The 20,059-nt window shown below is 32.2% G+C and overlaps 1 long non-coding RNA gene across 1 annotated transcript in view; it reads left to right on the plus strand.

Annotated features, from left to right (window-relative positions):
* Positions 1–20,059, plus strand: part of LOC129216261 (uncharacterized) — a 452,551-nt gene that overhangs the window by 109,322 nt on the left and 323,170 nt on the right. The window contains exon 2 of the long non-coding RNA XR_008580178.1: positions 15,187–15,220. This is a non-coding gene — a long non-coding RNA (uncharacterized LOC129216261). The remainder of the gene's footprint in view (positions 1–15,186; positions 15,221–20,059) is intronic.

The raw sequence follows: 20,059 nt of genomic DNA on the forward strand, positions 1-20,059 counted from the left end.
CCACTTTAAAAGATGTCTTAAACGTAACAAGTTATATTTAAGTTATAAATGTTTTTGGTTCTTCTTTTTTAAACAATAGTCTTAAGCTTTATCTTTCTAAAATTTTATAATTATATTTTCTCTCATTTAAAAGAGGCCTAAAAATTAAGATATATTTATGTTATAAATTGTTTGGTTCTTGTTTTAACGACAATAGTCTTAAAATTTATGTAGTGTAATTAGCTTTCTAAAATTTTATAATTGTACTTTTCGGACATTCCACCGTCACGTGCGGGACAAAAATACGCTTAAATTTCGTTAACATTTCGTCATATCGCTTAATATTTTAATGAAACAGGAGTAAGCATTTTCTTATTTTTACATTTGACACAAAATTACTGCTGAAACAATTATATTTTTGTTGAACAATTTTGTTATTTGAAATAAAATTTATTTACACGCATCACGTGCGGGACATCCAAAGTAAACCTCTCGTAACTTGCTTATGAATAGGCTCATATTTTTGCTCTAGTAATACAGCAGTGATGAAACAAATTGTACATTTTGAAAGTTATGGTTTCAACGTAAATGAAACATATCTCATTAGTTTAGAAATAATTACTTAAACCATTAAAAAATATGTATTTATCCGTTCCATTGAAATTGGTCATTTTGTCCCGCACGTGACAGTTGCTATATTTCATAAAAAATAAATAATTTTTGAAGAAAGTTTTTGCTTAAGAAGTCGCACATGCGTTTATTTCTTAAGCAACAAAAATTTGTTCATCATCCTTTTAAATTATTATTTTTTATGAAATATATGAAGCGTCACGAGCGGGACAAAATTACCGTTTTTCGTCGGATGGCCCGTTCTCTACTTTAAAATAAGCTTAAGACATAATAAGTTTTACGAGTTTTTATCTATTAAGCTCTATAAGAAAAATAAACTTGCATTTTTTTAACAAATTATGAAAAGAAAAAAAAATCTTTCCCACACAACAGTGACAGATGTTTAACTACAATAAATTGCGTTTTCGTCCGAAAAGGTAATTAAAATGTTAAATATTTGACTAAATGTACAGTGAAAACTAAAAAGCTCAGAAAGCGTGCTCAAAATATGTTTCTCACGATAAAGACAGACGAAATAATGATACCTTGAAAAATGGACGTCTCAACTTGTGCGTGACGTTAAATTAGTAGCAGATCTCGAGAGAAATGTGTCGCAGATTCGATTTCTTGTAAAACTACTCGTACGACACTTAATCTGAGATTGTAACAACTGTTTGAATTCCTTTTTCTTACTACACTGCAATTTACCCGATAGAGAAAAAAAGATGAGACCGAACAAAAGGAACTCTGACATTTCTTGGAGCATAAAGGGGTTTTTAGATTACACTTTCCGTTATTCCTACCATATTTTCTGAACACAGGACATTATTAATTATACTGTTTTATTTAAAATGTGTGTGTACTGTGAGTTGATTCTGTGTACAAAAATATCAAGAAATATTTTGTTACTTTCTATAAGAAATTTATGCACTAGGGAAATAGCGAGGGAGGATTTTTGGATTGAATATTCCTTCATGGGCACTTGATTGTTAAATAATTATGTTACCGCTATTTCAATCTTCATATAAAATGTTTCCGCACAATCATTGTAGAAGCAGTTCTTGTACTACATTGTACAAATCTATTAGCATTTTTGCCATATTGTCAATTCTAGTCTTCTGTACTAATAATAAAGCTGAAAGTCTCTCTGTCCGGAGGATGTCTGGATGTCTGTGACGCGCATAGCGCCTAGACCGTTTGACCGATTTTCATGAAATTTGGCACAAACTTAGTTTGTAGTATGGGGTGTGCACCTCGAAGCGATTTTTCGAAAATTCGATTTTGTTCTTTTTCTATTCCGATTTTAAGCCTATTTTTCACAGAAATTTAATAAAATGGGAAAGACTCTCAGCTTTATTATTAGTAAAGAAGATAAAGATAAAGTCTCTCTGTTTGGAGGATGTCTGGATGTCTGTAGGATGTCTGTGACGAGCATAGCGCCTAGACCGTTCGGCCGATTTTCATGAAATTTGGTACAAAGTTAGTTTGTAGCATGGGGGTGTGCACCTCGAAGCGATTTTTCGAAAATTTGATGTGGTTCTTTTTTTATTCCAATTTTAAGAAAAAAAACTATCATAAAATACGAAATTATCATAACGTGGAACCGTAACATGGGCACAAGCCAATTGGCGAGATACGAAATTATCATACCGTGGAACTGTAACGTCGGTACAAGCCAATTGGCGAGAAAATTCACCATACATTATTTGTAAATATACAGGCAAACCAAAAGACCTTTAATTTTTCTATTACGGGCGAAGCCGTGCGGGTGCCACTAGTTACTAATAATAAAGCTGAAAGTCTCGCTGTCCGGATCTCTCTCTGTCTGTCAGGATCTCTGTGACGCGCATAGCGTCTAGACCGTTCGGCCGATTTTCATGGAATTTGGCACAAAGTTAGTTTGTAGCATGGGGGTGTGCACCTCGAAGCGATTTTTCGAAAATTCGATTTTGTTCTTTTTCTATTCCAATTTTAAGCACATTTTTCACAGAAATTTAATAAAATGGGAAAGACTCTTTATCTTCTTTACTAATAATAAAGCTGAAAGTCTTTCTGTCCGGAGGATGTCTGGATGTCTGTAGGATGTCTGTGACGCGCATAGCGCCTAGACGTTTGGCCGATTTTCATGAAATTTGGCACAAAGTTAGTTTGTAGCATGGGGGTGTGCACCTCGAAGCGATTTTTCGAAAATTCCATTTGGTTCTTTTTTTATTCCAATTTTAAGAAAAAAACTATCATAAATTACGAAATTATCATAACGTGGAACCGTAACATGGGCACAAACCAATTGGCGAGATACGAAATTATCATAACGTGGAACTGTAACGTCGGTACAAGTCAATTGGCGAGAAAATTCACCATACATTATTTGTAAATATACAGGCAAACCAAAAGACCTTTAATTTTTCTATTACGGGCGAAGCCGTGCGGGTGCCACTAGTTACTTGTAATAAAGCTGAAAGTCTCGCTGTCCGGATCTCTCTCTCTCTGTCTGTCAGGATCTCTGTGACGCGCATAGCGCCTAGACCGTTCGCCGATTTTCTTGGAATTGGGCACAAAGTTAATTTGTAGCATGGGGGTGTGCACCTGGAAGCGATTTCTCGAAAATTCGATGTGGTTTTATTTTAAGAACAAAATTATCTAAGATGGACGATTAAATTACGAAATTATCATAACGTGGAACCGTAACATGGGCACAGGCCAATTGGCGAGATACAAAATTATCATAACGTGGAACCGTAACATGGGTACAAGCCAATTGGCGAGAAAATTCACCACACATTATTTGTAAATATACAGGCTAACCAAAAGACTTTTTAATTTTTCTATTATGTGAAAAGCCGTGCGGGTACCACTAGTTAGTAAATAAACGTTCATGTAAGGGACCATTCATTAATTACGTAAGAGTCCCGAGGGGGAGGGGGTTAGAAAAAATTTCTACATACCTTTACTTGGGGGGGGGGGGTCAAACCCATTCTTACGTAATATTTTCCAAGTCGATATTTCATATCAGAAATCGCGCGGTCAAGTGGTTTGGCAGGGATCGTATTTCCTTTGCGTCTGAAAGGTAAAAAACACATTAGAATGAGCTGTTTTTTTACTTATTTTACAAAGGTTGAATTGTGTAAAACATAACAAAATAATCGCACTATGAGTAGCATGTTTTATTTTTAATTAGTATCGCGTCATATAATATATTTGAAAAATGAAAATCTTTGATGAACGTTAAAGTGGGAGCTTTAGTGTAACGGATCCTTTTCTGGCAACATTTTATTATTTTGAAAAACAAAATTTAATCTTACGTAAGAATAGGGGTGAGGGGTTTGAAAAAATTTACGTACCCTTATATGGGGGGAGGGGGTCAAAAATGGCTAAAATCACCTTTTGTAATTAATGCACAGCCCCTAATGATAACTCTTATATAGGAATCACAGAAAAAAAGGCGTTATGTAAATATGTTGGATAATGAAAATCTAAACGATATTTAAAAAAAAAAATCTGTAATATGTTGCTGAGCATGAAAATGTTATCTTATTTGTCCTTGTGTTAAACAACCAGTGATCCTTTTCCATATCGTAATGTGTTTTCCATAAAAAAAAAACTTCCACTTCAAATTCCAAACTTCGAGCACCACTTCATTGTCGTTAAGTAACAAAATACATTTAGAGAGATAAGTAAGCATCTTACAGCAAAATAAAATCATACAAAAGAAATACAAAGTTAGTACATGCATTAGAAAAAATTCCACTGCAAAATTCTTTTAATTTTTGCAAGAGGTTGAAGTAAGTAGGCATTAAAAGTCTGCTCAAAGGGTTTCAAATATTAGTGGGAAAAGTTGTCTTTTAAAAATTCTTACTTTTAAACAATAATTTTGATTTATTCGATGATGGGCATTGACAATGCAATCATGTGAAATCAAAATACTTATCGTATCTATTAACTCATTATTTTCATCAATTTCATGCTTATAAAATCATTATTAAGGGTTTCAAATTAATATCAAGATCGTTTTACTCTAAGTAGTTGGGTAACTTATCTGATAAAGTTGTCATCTTCCATTCGCGTTCTACACTTATTGTTTCAATGTGTAACTTCAACATTTTTGACAACAATTAAATCCTTATTTACATTTTTTAAATAAATTTAGTCGACTAAAAGCCAGAAACCTTTTAACGTCATGCCAAAATAGCTTGCAACAGAACTGCTATTACATTGATAATTTTGTATAATATTAATCCTTTTGTTCTTGCTAGCTAGAGCTCAATAAAATTTTACCTTGAGAAAAAAAAATCTGAAAACTAGTTGTCAAAAAGTTTCATTCTTAAATCTTTATTAATTACTTTAAAAGCTTACAGTTATCTCAATCTTCCTGTTAAATGTATCAGTACAATCGTTGTTTAAAAATTTTGTTATGTTACATTACACAAATCTATGATCATCTTATGTGTGTTTTGAAGGAAATTGATCCAAAAAGTGGTATTTTGTGTTGACCATAAATTATTTTAATGGAAAAGAAATGCTGGTTTTTTTTTCTCTGACGTTACTTAGTTAACAATTAAAAATATTTCTTTTTTCTCCCTTTCATCAAAAATTAAAACACCGTTTTGAATTCAACTTATGACTGCTGTTTTAATAGTAAAAAACAATATTTTTATCGAATTCATAAACTACGAAAGTCAGCAATAATAATAATAAAGAATTTTGTTTTAAATGTGTAATTACAACCATCGCTGTGTCAGATTTGGATTTAATTGGTTCGGACACCAAGCAAAAAAAAAGACAGTTCACTTAATAGCAGATGCTGTTCTTTGCGTGGCGCCTATGTTATCTCATTTCAGTTATCTAACTGCAGCTAATTTTTCAGTCAACGATGTCCTTTCATCATTCTTGATTCCCATTCACAAAACATTGCTAACCAATGTAAGATGTTTCAAACACTTTGTGGACAACCTCATTATTAATGCAAAAAAAAAAAAAAATAATAAAAAGTCTGTTGACACTCGTAGTCGTGGATGTTTTTCAACGGCCTTGACCACTGACCTATTCACGGAAAAAGATTCAGACACATTTGAAGATAGGATTTCAAACTTCCTCCTTTTTTTTCTGAACGGACTCCTTATGTTTGGGTTAAGTCTTTTCAAAACGATAGTCTCATTATCAATGTCAATTTGAAAAAGAAGCTTTAGCCAACGCCTAGAAGAGCATGGCTGTTATCATTTCTCTTCAACGACATCTGTGCTCTGACATTTCAAGAACACTCTTTTTTCAAAATTCTGAAAGGCTGTAAAAAAAGTAAGAAAAACTGAACGACATGAGTTCAGAATATTTTAAAGTTGTTCTTTAAGTTGTTGATAACCTTCTTCTTCTATCGTTAAGTTTATTTTCATTTGTTCAGGTGAGAGCTCATCACCAGCTTTTGTTTCTTCTGCAGTTTTTAACAGATCAGACGTAGATTCACTCTTTGAAACACCTAAAAGCAAAGGAATGCAGATACCAAGACTATAAATTTGTAGATATCCTGAAAAAAGGGTAGAGTCATCTGATCTGAGGTGAAAGATGATAATCATATCCCTTGAAGATGCTGCTTTTCAACACGGTTAAGAAAAAATTTTCAATGAAAGGCTACAGTTTGAAATTTTGCACGCCTTTCAATTAAAAACTTTAAAAGGTCTTCTTATATTACTTCTAAGCGCCTCAAATGGTACGAATGTTTGCAAATAATATAAAACCACACATGTTTTATAGAAAATTAATCCCTAATATCATCTAAAGCTAAACTTTAGAAATACTGCTCGAGAAGATTGGAAAATAAGGCACTGGTAGATATTTCCTGCTTATTAACCCACTGGCCTAATTACCATGATTACGCTGCATTATTAGGATCGCTCTTGAGAATAGATTCGCCTGACAACTGCTAATTTCATGTTCTTCTCCGAAAATGGAGCTGAATAATTAATGCGCCTCGCTTAAATCAAAACGTTAGAACACGGATATTGAACGACAATGAAAATTCCAAACAGCTTGCCAGTTTTGGTTGCAAATCTTTGAAACATAAAAGTACGTTGCATTTCTTATAGAAAGTTATTGCACGGTTTATGTTTTAACACTTATAGTATAATACGAAAATGAGTGCTGTTGTTCATGCAAAACTGAAACGCGGAATTTCCACGGCCATAGCAATAAAGTACCAAATCCTGTTTTTAACAGCCAAACGAATAGCAACCATAAACACTTCAACTTCGACTTCTGCTTACCAACTTTGACTAACCGCTCGAGTGGTTCTATTTTCTCGATAATGTTGGCGTCATTTTGATAGCAGAAGCCTTTCAAATCAGGTAGTAACTTGAATAGAGAATAGTAACACATGGCTCGCTCCTTTAGGAGGCTCTAACTGCATCAAGTTAAGTTAAAGAAAAACGAGTTATTTAATTCCACCTCTTACAAAAAATTTTTAATTTTACTTTTTTCAAAATAATACATTAAAGTGAACCTATTTGGAGACTTCATCATTTATTTGAAAAACGTTAATTTATATTTTTGACGTGTAAATTGTAGTAAGAATCTTGTTCAAAGCAGATGTAACTTAAGTGAAAACGACATAGTTGCAGCTATCCGTAAACATCGTCACAATAAGGATTTTATTACATAAATTACAAACATACTACTAAATAAAAATGTGATGCAAACATTAACTAACACACTGTATCACTGTAATTAAATAGTACCATTATAAGGGTCAATATAAATTTAATTTGCATTGTATAATTTTCACTATGGGTATTTTCCGCAAAAAATGCAATTTAAAATTAACTAAATTAAAAAAAGTAATGAAGTTTGGAAACTGCCAATCCAACAACCAATTTGTGTCATACCAGTTGGTTTTAGTAAATATCCCTGTTCATTTCTTACCCTCCATTCTTCGATAGCTATCCATTAAAAACAAAAAATGTTTTCATACAATCATAGTATTTTAGTTACTTTTTTGCAAAAAAATAGAGGGTTTCGTATGTTAACAACATCATAAGTTTTCTCTTGGCACGTATGATATAAATTCTTCAAATCCGTTCAACGTTATAATCTTAAACATAACTTAAGCTTGGAATTAAAGTCTCTTGTTTAACAATTTAATTTACTTTCCTTAAAAATGAGAGTTGAGAGCATATTTTCACTACACATTTTTTTATATCCATAACAGAAAACAAAACGTCATTCAACGAAATGTTTTATTTTATTATGATTATTACTAGTATTATTGGTTTAGCGCAATACCATTCAAATTTTCATTTTCTGCGGGTTTTTTTCACAAATTGTTTTTAAAATATCACTTAGTTAGTAATGTAATGAGTTGTAATAATAACAATTACAGGAAATGCAAATAACAAATATATGAATAAATTAGAATATATAAAAATACTTTATATATATATATATATATATATATATATATATATATTATGCATTAGCTTTCCTTCTACAGAAATTTCTTCTCGGTAAAATTGCTTTACGTTCAAGCTGTTTTAAAAATATTCCTTGCTTTAAAAAATATGAAAAACTGCAATAAAATTCATTTATTTCGTTTATTATACGACAGAAATTGTACTTTTTTATACTTTTCGTACAAAACACTTAGCTACAGTAAATCTTTCTCATTCAACATGAGCTCATTTGCGTTAAATGTGCATACTTATTACAGCGCACAATAAATTGTTTTTGTTAACAAAGCCATCGTTAAAAAGAAACGCTTTACTAAATAGCTCACCATTCATTTCTTAAAATTAAAAAGATACATTTCATCCACTTTTAAATTAAAAACAGCCCACAGCTCAAAAACGAGGACAAACACCAAAAATAAGAACTTCAAACATTAGTCTCTAGTGGCTATCATCATCAGTTGGCCTAATTACTCACCGCAGGCCGCGTTATTAAGATAGAGCCCTCCGAGACTAGATTTCCTCCCTTATTTCATGATGTTCCCGGAAAATGGACTTGTGCATAATTTACGCGGCCCGCGTTAATCATGTCATCAGGATCCCCGAAATGCCGGATTTCAATGTCTAGGAAGCTTAAAATGGGTTGCAACCTTGGCAGCGATGCCGGATAGATGATCGGCCTTCTTTTCTTCGCATTTAATTTGCAGCAGCAGCTGGTAATTTGCATCGCCAGATTGCTACGCGCTGTGCGTTTGTCAAGTCTGTAGCGTGGAATAGTGAAGATCGTGGATCTGAATACGGGGGAAGAAGTGATGAACGGTACTTTAAATACCTCTTTTGAGGGGGCATTCTTGTAGATGATACTCCGAGATGTATATCAAGTAAAATGTGCAATGAGTAATCAATGTTACTGTTGCTACATTAGCGAGTCTTTGTGATTGAAGTTTGTGCAATTGTTTTTCAGAGGAGGCAGGTGAAATGGTCATCTTTCATTGAATATCAACCAAACGCTGATAAAATGGTAAACTAATGAGTGAAACTCCAATTAAAGGCTTATTTGAGTTTGTTTCACTAAAAAAATCATTCAAATTCGTCCCAATTTTAAAACCATGATCAGTTTAAACGCTTTTTTGAGCAAACTTATTGAAATAAGGTTTGGTTTTCCTGCCCACTTACATGTGCCATTACTTCAGGAACGTAACCATAAGAGAAACAGGGCCAAGACTTTGACCCCAAGCAATGCACCCTTGTACTTAAACACAAAACTTAAAAAATGAAAAATATTTGAAAAACAAAAACTTAATACAGAAATTCCTTAGTGTCAATAAATGTTTAGAAAAACAAAAGAAAATTATATCAAGATTATTACCATCAAAATATTTCTAGTTGCACCCCTTTGTGTACTTTAATATCTGTTTGTGATTTGAATTATGCACCTCCTCCATGTAACATGTTGCATTATTAAAGTAAAACATCCCTCTGGCGCAAACGCAAGTAAATATTATAACAAAACTTTGTAATCACACCTGGCATAAACACAGCTATGTTCTCGGTTTCAGACTCTCGGCAAAAGCGCGTCTTTTCCTATGGGGTCGAGTCGGGGTTTAACTGTCCCTGTGGCCCCATTTGCCCGAGTCATTTTGGGCATCTAAAATTGGTAAACTGCAAACGTGGTAGACACGGGGGGCTTCGAGATGCAATGCAATGTGTACTTTAATATTTAACGTTCATTAGTGCATTATTTCATCTGCCATTTTATTATTTCTATCTTGCTTAAATTACGTCGTATCTTAAGCTAAGAAATTGACGTATTTTTGTGAATAAAATTCGGGGAAAAAACACTTATTTTAAGAAAGTACAAGGTCAAACAAAATGTCGATAAAAGTGATATTTCTTCATATAACTTTTGAAGACAAAAAATTTATACCAATAAATAACCCAAAATCAAATAATCTGGCGTTACCGTACAAAATGCCGCGACTGCAAAGAAAATTCCAACAAGTAATCTTTATTAGTCTGTCAACAAGCTACTGCTGTCAGCTGAGAATGGTAACTCAATCTTATTGCGCTTCAATAGCAGATGGTATGCTCAGTCTCGGCAGGTCAACAGGGGACAGAGGTATTGTCCTCGAAGATTCCTCCCCTAAAAGAGATTTATTTTTGGAGCGCAGTCGATTATGGAACAAGAAGCTCCTCCAAGAAGGAATTTCTTTACATTAGATTCGAAGCAGGATTCAGCAGCTAGTCGCTGGAAATCAAAATGATTTTTCGAAATGTTGGTGAAAAAATAATTATAATACCATCTTTGGGGATATGTATCCATAAATAATGTCACACTTTTTTTTTTTCAATTTTCACGCCCCCCCCCTTTTTTTGTCACAAAACGTCACACTTCATCATGCCACCCTCTTTGTCACATGTCACGCTATTTTTCATAAACATTTCCTTATAAAAGTGTATATTGTCATATTTTGTTGCCCCTTCCCTCCCCCTCGTCGCTTGTTACGGTTATTTGTCAAAGACATAACTGATAAAAAAATGCATAGTGTCACGCTTTTTCGTACCCCCTTTTTTCACAAACTGTCACAATTTCACGTACCCTCCCCGTTTCCCTTCTCAAAGCGGGACATCATTTCTAGACAGCCACTTTTTGAAACTCTGTAGAAATTTATTTTGTCGATTTTTCCTACAAGTTTCTATTAAAAATATGCATTTTTAACTACCAAATTTACTATTCAAATCAGTAAGTAATAATTTCAATAAAATCTACGTAAACAGTCGATTATTATTTGCTCTCACAAATATGTTCATGACTCTCTAGTAATAGCTAAGCTGCACTCTACTCCAAAAATCAATTTAAAGTAGCTTAATTGCGGGTTTTTTTTTTTTTTTTTTTCAAATTTTATTGCGTTTTATATTTTTATGTTCGTTGTCATCCTTACGTTCATTGCACACCAAAACGCAATTACTATCAAAATGCTATACTAAAAGTTAATAGATTAAAAAAATTTTTTCTTTGATGTCACAAAATTGTTTGACATGAGTTTATTAAATTTATTACTGAGTAATATTTTCACGCAAATCAGAATATTAAAAAATTAAATTCCGAAACACTCAGAGTAATCTTTAAATATGAATAATTGATATGTATATAGAAAAAAAACATCAAGACAAAAGATAAATTTTTTACATTAAATCATTCATAAATACAAGTTAGCTAATACGTTACTTTTCTAGCTATGTTTGGCTGTGTTTTAAGTAATACAAGGGCAAAAGAAAGAATACCACCTGCTCTACATGCGAAAGCTGCCAACCCACCAGCATAATACGCTTTTATCGTTATTTATTATTTTTTTGGCGATTAAATAAATCGTTAAACGATCCTCATGGCCAACTTAAGAGTCTGAATTAGTGATGTGCCGGATCGTTAAAAAAGTAGATCCGCAGATACGGATCCGGATCATTGGTGTCAAGATCCGCGGATACGGATCTCTTTTTTTTTTAAACCCAATTCAACTATCCAAGTGCAAAATTTGTTACGGATGGTATTCCCGTCAGAATAATGGCAGTTTCTTAAAAAAATGTCAACTGCGACAAAAATATAATCGACTATGATTTATTCTTTAAAGAAATCTCCGTTTAAATTGAGGGAGAATTGGAAGGAATGGGCCAGCGCTGCATTAATGCTTAGATGGAATGTGAAAAATTATTTCTAGCTTGCTCGGTAGATATAGGATACAGGAACAAGAGTGTAAAGCTGCTACTGGACAGGCTAGAAATATTTTTTCGCATTTTATTTCAGCATAAATGCAGCGGTGACCCATTCCACCGAACTTACTCCGACCGACGAAATACAGAGCCGGGAACAACTTTACAAACAGTAAATACAATAGAGAATTTAGTCTCACTTTTTTGGAAGGATGCCGAGAAAAACAAAAATGGAGAATAACAGAAACCCCAAATCAATAAAAAAACTAATATTAAATTAAAAATTAAAAAACCAAAACATGTCCCAGAGAGCCGACCTCATATTAAGATGAATTTCGCGGGTCAGATTACACATTTGTTAACAAATATGAACTGACAGCAGGTGAAAATTTTAAATCATTGAGCTTTTTCTCCTTATCTTCCGACTATGAAATCGCTACCAATCACGCGTATAAAGGCTTAGAATTGCATTTAAAATTTACTTAACAAGATTATAGCTCCTACTGTATATCAGTTGGAAGTTTCAAATAAATATCAAACGTAGAAGGCAGAAAACTTCGTTCTTTCAATTAGGGCCAACATTTTTAACGTACGGGTAAATTTTTACTACCGTAATTGTGAAAAACGTTAAATCGGTTTCTTATTAATATAATTTTAAATTAAAGTTCTACAAAAACGAGGCCAATCTAAGAACACTTTCGATCAAGTCACCTTTTGAACGAAACATGAACTATCAAAATCGATTTATCTGTTTAGAAGCTACGATGCCACAAAAAGACACACTGATACACACTTTTAAAACTTATTTCCCCTTCCTTTTTGCAACAGGGGAGAGGGGATACAAATTGGCTTCTGAAATGATACCTTAAAATTTAAATAGGGAATAAAACCTAATTTAAACGGAATTTAAGAGTCTTTTATTCAAATATTTAAAAAGTTTTAGAATAGAAATGATCCGTTTAAGATCCGTCAAAAAAGTAACGGATACGGATACAGATCTTTATTTTCCCTCGGATATCCGCGGATACGGATATCCGGAACATCACTAGTCTTAATCACCTGCGTCTCTATGCTAGATTGAAAAATTCAAATTGACAATATTTTAGGTAATTGTTAAACTGTTGATTCTTCTATGCAAACGCATATATATTTACAAACACAGAAACATACAAAATATTTACAGACAACTCAATATAACTTGAATCCTTCAAACTCGAATGTTCCTTTTTCTATTTTCATTGGGTTCCAAACTCTAGAGCAGGTTGTTGGAACTTCCCTTAACTCTAACTACCAATAACTCTAAAGTTTTAACCGTTCCCTTGGGCCGTATAAAATGGAGAGTTCACTGTATATTGAAACTAAAAGCCATTTTTTTCTACTCTCTGAAATATATATGTTTTGCTTTGTTTTCCATTAATTCATTGCTTTGTCCCCTCCCCCTTTATCTATTTCATAAATAAACCACAAGCCCAAGAATTTTAAACAAAATCACAAGCTCTTATGGAGAACCCAAGATCTTAGGGGGGGGGGGGAACTCAAGTCTTGGTCTCACCCATCTCTCCCTAAGCCATACTGTCTCATCCCTTAATACAGTGAACGCTCGAGTATCATTGGGTGAATGACCTGCGATGTTTCACACTTTTTAAAAAAATGCCGATAATTGTGCTTAATTTTGAAAAATACACCCATTTATTCCTTACAAATAAAAAAATATATTTCTTGACGCTCCTATTTCTTTCTTTCCCCTCCCTTTAATTTATACCTTCTTACACCAGAGGTTTTTAAATCTACACTACAAACTCTACAATTCGAGTTTAAACCTGGTTTTACATCAACACTACTTATTGCTTAAGATCTACATTTTGACTCGTTTTCATATCTACACTATTACGAACGAACCGAGTGACCAGACCAGTTTTGTTCAAATGAAACCCTCTACCCTTTTTGGTATAGCCCAACCTGATATGCTTTAACTGATCTTCTGCTCAATTTGCTCGCGTTAATGCAGTTGCGATGGTGAGCAATCCTTCTTAAGCTTTTATATATATATATATATAAATAAATATATTTTTTTTACATACAGTTTAAATGTATGCAACTGTGGATTGATTTTTTAAAACTGTTGCATGCATTAGCCCTTTTTTAACATGGTTTGTAGATTTTCCGCAAAATTCACTTATTAGCAGTTACCCTGCCACACTATTCCGCGAATAATCGGGAGAATTTACTGTTCTCGATTATTTTCTACAATGAGATTAATAATATGGTGTTTCACTCTGTTGCACGATACGTTTACGCTTTTTAAGACAACGCAGTAATTCTTGCATTCATTCATTCAAGAACATGTCGGTTGCTCGTTAAAATAAATTAATTTCACGATACTTTACTTTAATTGGAAAAACCATTTCATTCACAGCTGCTTATGAAACAGATTCGCGTCTTCTACCAGACATAAATCTTACAGTATTGAGTGGGTAGCTCAACACCGCAGATTGTTAAGTTCACTTGCTATTGACGCATCCTTTGACATCTGCAGAACTCCCTTGAATGACTTAATTAAAGTAAACTAGATTAATTATGCTGCTAACTGGTTTCGCACTCACGCTACAAACTTGTGTATTGCACGTCTGATTCGGTTTCTTGACAATGAAGTGATATTACGATGATTAAATACTTGATCAAATTAAATCCTTTTCTGCTTTTTAAAGGAATAAATAATCAAATATTTGCAAGGGGGGGGGACATTTATTTAAAAAATTGATAATAAAATTAATTCATTTTATTAATATTATTACTATAATTTTTTTTTAAAAAGGATGAAAAAACAATGATTATTTATGCATTATAAAGGCTCTATTTTAACCAACTTCAAATCCGAATTTTGTTTTAAAAGTAAAAGAAAAAAAGAATTGTATCACTTATTTCCGCTAGGAGCAATAAAAGATGTCTTTATTCATAGCACAGGTTATTTTTGATCTGATTAAATTTTTCTGAAGTATGTATATGTTACCAAGCAAAAGAAAAACCGGAGAACGTCGATTTTTCCCGGTGATTCACTTGAAATATTATTATTATTATTTTTTGGTCTTATGTCTTTGGTTTGTGACTGTTGATATTCACCGGCTAATTTATCGGATTTTGGTCTTTCACAATATATACACGGGGTGTCACAAAAACGTTACGACATTCGTTACTAACAAATTAAAGTTCTTATTGCTAAAACTGTAATTTATCAGAAATAAAGTTAATTATTACTTATTTATTCATTTATTCTGTAACATATTGAGCAAAAACAAAAAATTTGTTTTTACATGGATTAGTATTTATGATTCTGTATGCTTATGTTAATTTTTCTTAAGTGTGACCAATCATAATTTACTCTTGCAATTTAAGTATTTCATACTAATTATTTTCAGATTTAGTTGTTCAAATTATTCAAATGTATTTTTTTTCTTTATAGGTATCTTATATATTCTTGGAACTGTTCGTCGTAGGTAAGAGTTTAAGTTTTCCTACTATTTTCTCTAGCATGAAAAAAAAAAACATTTATATATTTTTATAGAATATTTTACTTTTATATGTTCCAATCCTACACAATTCTATTTTTAAGTATTCCTTCCGTTATTTTGCAATTCATAGATATTTGAGATGTAAATAAAACTTTGTGCATTCATATGTAAATATTATATATCTAAATGTATTAGGTTATCTTAAGTTTTTATGGGTGTAATGTCGGTTATTAGTCTCTGTTTTTTTTTTTTTTTTTGAAAAGGACTCTGGGTCTTTTATATTCCTGAAGAGTTTATTTGTATAAGGTGAATTGTACAAGTATTTGTATTCAAGAAAAATTTCTGGGATATCGCCCTGCTTTTAAATCTATAATATATTTAGATTTTGAAATGGTTTTGATAAATATTTTTTCTGTATTTCAAATTTTAGTAATTATATTTTATACGTCACATTTACAGCGTACTATCTATATAATGAGAAACTATTAGAAACAACTACATAAAAATAACTCGGTATTCGGAGACTTTTTTTTAAATTTTTTATTTATTTATTTTATTTATTTATTTATTTATTTATTTATTTTGTCAAATGGCTATAATCATTAAAACTATGTGAGACCACTCTAAAAATGTTTTTATCATGTTACAGATAAAAAAAAATAGTATTCGATGTCGTTTTTTAAGTGATAGTATCTTAGTTAACTTAGTTAAATCTACCTAACTTCATTGAGTTCTATGCTCTCCGTTACATTTCGTTTTCTTTTTTAAATAATTATTTATTTATATCAAAAAGAGCAATCGTATGAAGCTACAATGAGTGCTTATTGGCAACTTCCAAGGTTCCAAGATCTTTTTGGAATATGCCCATTCTTTCTAGCAAATGGTCAACATAAATTTAAAAAAGAATCAATCTCATTTTTTTTTTTTTTTTTTTTTTTTTTTTGGTGCTGTCAATGTTAAATAAAGAAGGAATTTTCATAACACTTTTCTCTTTTTCTCCCCCAAGTTTCTCCGTCAAACCCATAAAACTTTTCCTAATTCTTTGCTCTCCGGTACATTTCCGACATACTTTTCGCCCAGTGGGGAAAAATCAATCACAAAAAAAAAAAAAACTGTCATATCTTTGTTACCAAAAGATTTCATCTGTCCACAAGAAACTTTCTCTCACAAAGCTAAGCCGAAGCGAAGGAGAAAAGATTGCGTGTCTAAAGAAGGCGGGCATGAAACAGTGGCTTAGAAAGAGCCAAATGTTTGATGTAGATTATCCCCCTTTTTTTGCCTTTTATCTGGTGACACAACAGTTCTAGAAAACCCAGTTCTTTTTTGGAAGTTGTCCAGCTATCATAATTAATTCATCGTCATTCGTTGTCCCTAACACGGTAGAATCTGAATGCATATCGATCGTTCTTTGGCCTTTACAGGTTTCTGTCAGGCGGAGGTGTAGTTACAGCCGGCCTAAGAACGGAATAAAAAGTATTTTCTCTGACTGTCACATAATTGCATGGAATCCTTAGTAACAACTTTGTTATGTTTCATTTCAATGGTTTCTGTTTGCTCTGATTGAAATGATTCTTCTTTAAAGTTTCTGTTGCTGTGTTAGGTGAAGACTCAAAGTCTATTACTTTGTGACACAAAGTTCTTTATTTCGAAATATTAAATTATTATTGCTGGGTTTTCATATATCTCATGTTTCAAATCGATTTGAGCCTTGTTTACCCCGACCAAACTACTTCTCTTATACTTCTCTACTTATACATACTGCATGCACGCATACACAGATGCAGACCCCGAAGAGTTCCTATTTTTCCTACTTTTTCCTACTTTTTAGAGCTCTCTCCTTATTTTCCTACTTTTTCCTTTTTTTCCTACTTTTTTTTTTCTTTAGTATAGCACTTCTAATTGTGCATTGATTCTTATTTTTACAATGCCGCACAAATAATTTTCTGCATTTTTTAATTTTGAAAAGCAAATGAAACAAGCGGATCCCGGGCTTTTCATTGAGTGACTACAGTAATTTCTGGAAGGAACGCCGCGGCGTTTGCTTGTTTAAAAGTTAAATTTTCGTGACTTTTTTGCTGTTGCGACATTTATGATCGACTTTTCTTTTTATCGCCCTGACTTCCGTCCTACTGTTTTAACGAAACAATAAAGAAATAGATACTGGCACATTCTGATGCAATTATATATTATTTACTCGTCAATTAGAAGCTTTAAATAAAGTAAACGGCCCACTGTTCAAAAATACGGAAAAAGCCGAATTTCCTATTCGCCTATTCAAATAGAAAGGCAATTTAAAACCTTAAAAGGAACGTAAGGAAGCAAAAAATGAAAAACCTGTACACTACATATTTTATTGATGTTAGTACAAAATAAAAGGGACAGATACCAGAAATTCGCAAAAACGGATCACTTCAAAAATAACCGCGGAAAGTAACTTTTTTTATACATAAATATGATTATTGTTCAGTCTAAATCGTAAATATGATTATAAAATTTATAAAATTTCATTTTCTTTCCTTGCAAAGAGTGTGTTTGCAAAAAAAAAAAAAAAAACACGGCAAAACCTACATGAGCAAAACGTTTCCGATTTTTCTCCAAAAATCGGAAATCAATTTAATTGCAAGATTCTGTTTCTGTTTTTCTTTCTTCACATTTTTAATATTTAGGGGACTGAGCCACTAGCCAGTATGTACTTTTTTTTTTTCAATGGGTATTTTCTACTCTGATACATCATCAATATCGAGAAGTTGCTCATCATTTTTATATGCTGCGTTTATGGCAATGCGGCATTTCTGTACATTTAAAATTTTTTTTGACAGACTCTTACGCTTTTTGGAGTGCGGCAATTATGCCGATGCGGCGTATCTACTGCAAGTTATTGTGCTCAGGGCGCCTGATCAAAGGGAGGGGAGAAAGAGATATATGCAGGAATTTGATGCCAGGTGCTTCCCCCTTACTCTCAATTTCGTGAGCAATTTCCGAATAAATATTTTTGTTGTATGGTGAGTGCTGAGAGAAACTACGTGCCTTCCCTTTTATGCACAGAGAAACATTAGTAACTGATCTTTGTCTTTGATACAAATGTTATGGTTACCACGAATGTATTTTTTCTTGTTTTTTTTTTCCGTTACAAAAATTTTGGAGCAAGAAGGAGATAAAATATCATCAAACAACAATATTCGTTTTTATTGCTTAAAACTGGCCCGTAATTTTGATTTTTCTCCCGGGGGTGGTCAGCCAAGGATGTATATTGAATGCAAATTTTATCTGAAAACAACAAAAACCTCACAAACTTGTATAGTTATGTATTAATTTTCAAAAACCAGGGAGGGGCTGAAATTGACCCAAATGACCACCAAATGACATGCCTGAAACAAAAATTTATGTTGAATGCTAAAAATACATAACATAATACACTCTTTAGTTTACTGTTTACCTATTTCGTTATTTATTTAGTTTAATTATTTTATTATAAATTTTATTTCCCATATTTAACAAGAAATTTATTTTATATATAGTTCTGCATTTTTATTCTCCCCCCCCCCCTTTTTTTCAAATTCAAACATCTGCCTCTGTTTATGCAAGAATGCATGTGAGCTGCAGATTATTTTTAAGTAAAACTAATTTAATATTTGCTTTACTTATTGTATCATATTTTATGACAACAGGAGCTGAGAGTGTTACCTAGTTTTTTTAGTATTTTTAAATGATAAATGAATGCTCTCGAAGGAATGCTTTCGTTTTCGACAAAACAAATCTATATCAAAAATGGTTTTATTGCTCCAAAATATGAGTTTTATAATTAATACGTAGTTTTTTTTGCGATCATTTTATTGTGTTTTATTCTTTCAGACTTAAAAATTTTATTACTGTATTGTTGAAAGGTGTTTCTTTGTTTGGATTTTATTTTCATATTTTTGTAATTAATATCTTTGTTCCCACCAGTTTATTTTTCATAATGATGTTTGTCAGCTTGTTTCTTCCATTTTGTTTTTGAAACTTGGTCTTTCGTTAAATCCCTTTAATACTTCAAAACTACTATTTGTTTATTTTTGGGACAGTTTTAAATCAAAAATACTGTTAGTTTATTTTACATTAGAAATAAAATTTACGCTAAATTTGCTTCCTCTTGACGTGTGTGTAGTCCTATTTTTTCCTACTTTTTTAAGTGATTTTTTTCCTACTTTTCCTACTTTTTTAATTTTTGATTCCTCATTTCCTACTTTTGCCCTACAAAAAACCACTTCGGGGTCTGCAGAGGAGAAAAAATAGATTGAGTTCTCTTCAAAATGTGTAAGTTTGATGTTTGAAAGAATTAGCAAATCCAATGCGTTCTTGAATAAATTAGATACAGAAAATGTAAAAAAGAAATAAAGCACTAAAAGTTAATCCTGTTCTAATTCTACATAAAACCAAAAGCAGCAAAAACTTCGAACATGTTTTAGGTTTTTTAATTATTTTTTATTATTATTTTTTTAACAGACCAAATTTAAAACTAATTTACTCTTAGTTTTATTATTAGTTTTAGTTAACTTTATTAAAATGAATGTAATAGAGATTTACAATTCAGCAAAACAATTGTTTCAATACATCCACAGTGTCAGTATAACGTTTGACAAATGTTGTGTAAAATATTTCGTTTACTCGTGCGAATTGCATTTACTAATGTCTAAACTGCTCTTCCTTCATCTCGTCTATCCGCAAATTGGATGCTTCAACTCAAAGCGATAATAGACTAATCAAGTTCTGCAAGCGCCGTCTAAAACCTATTATCCAACTGAGTTTCTGCTTGTTTGCAATTAATCTGCCACGCCTGCTACCGAA

This window comes from Uloborus diversus, chromosome 2 (assembly GCF_026930045.1).
Source record: "Uloborus diversus isolate 005 chromosome 2, Udiv.v.3.1, whole genome shotgun sequence".
NCBI lineage: Eukaryota > Metazoa > Arthropoda > Arachnida > Araneae > Uloboridae > Uloborus > Uloborus diversus.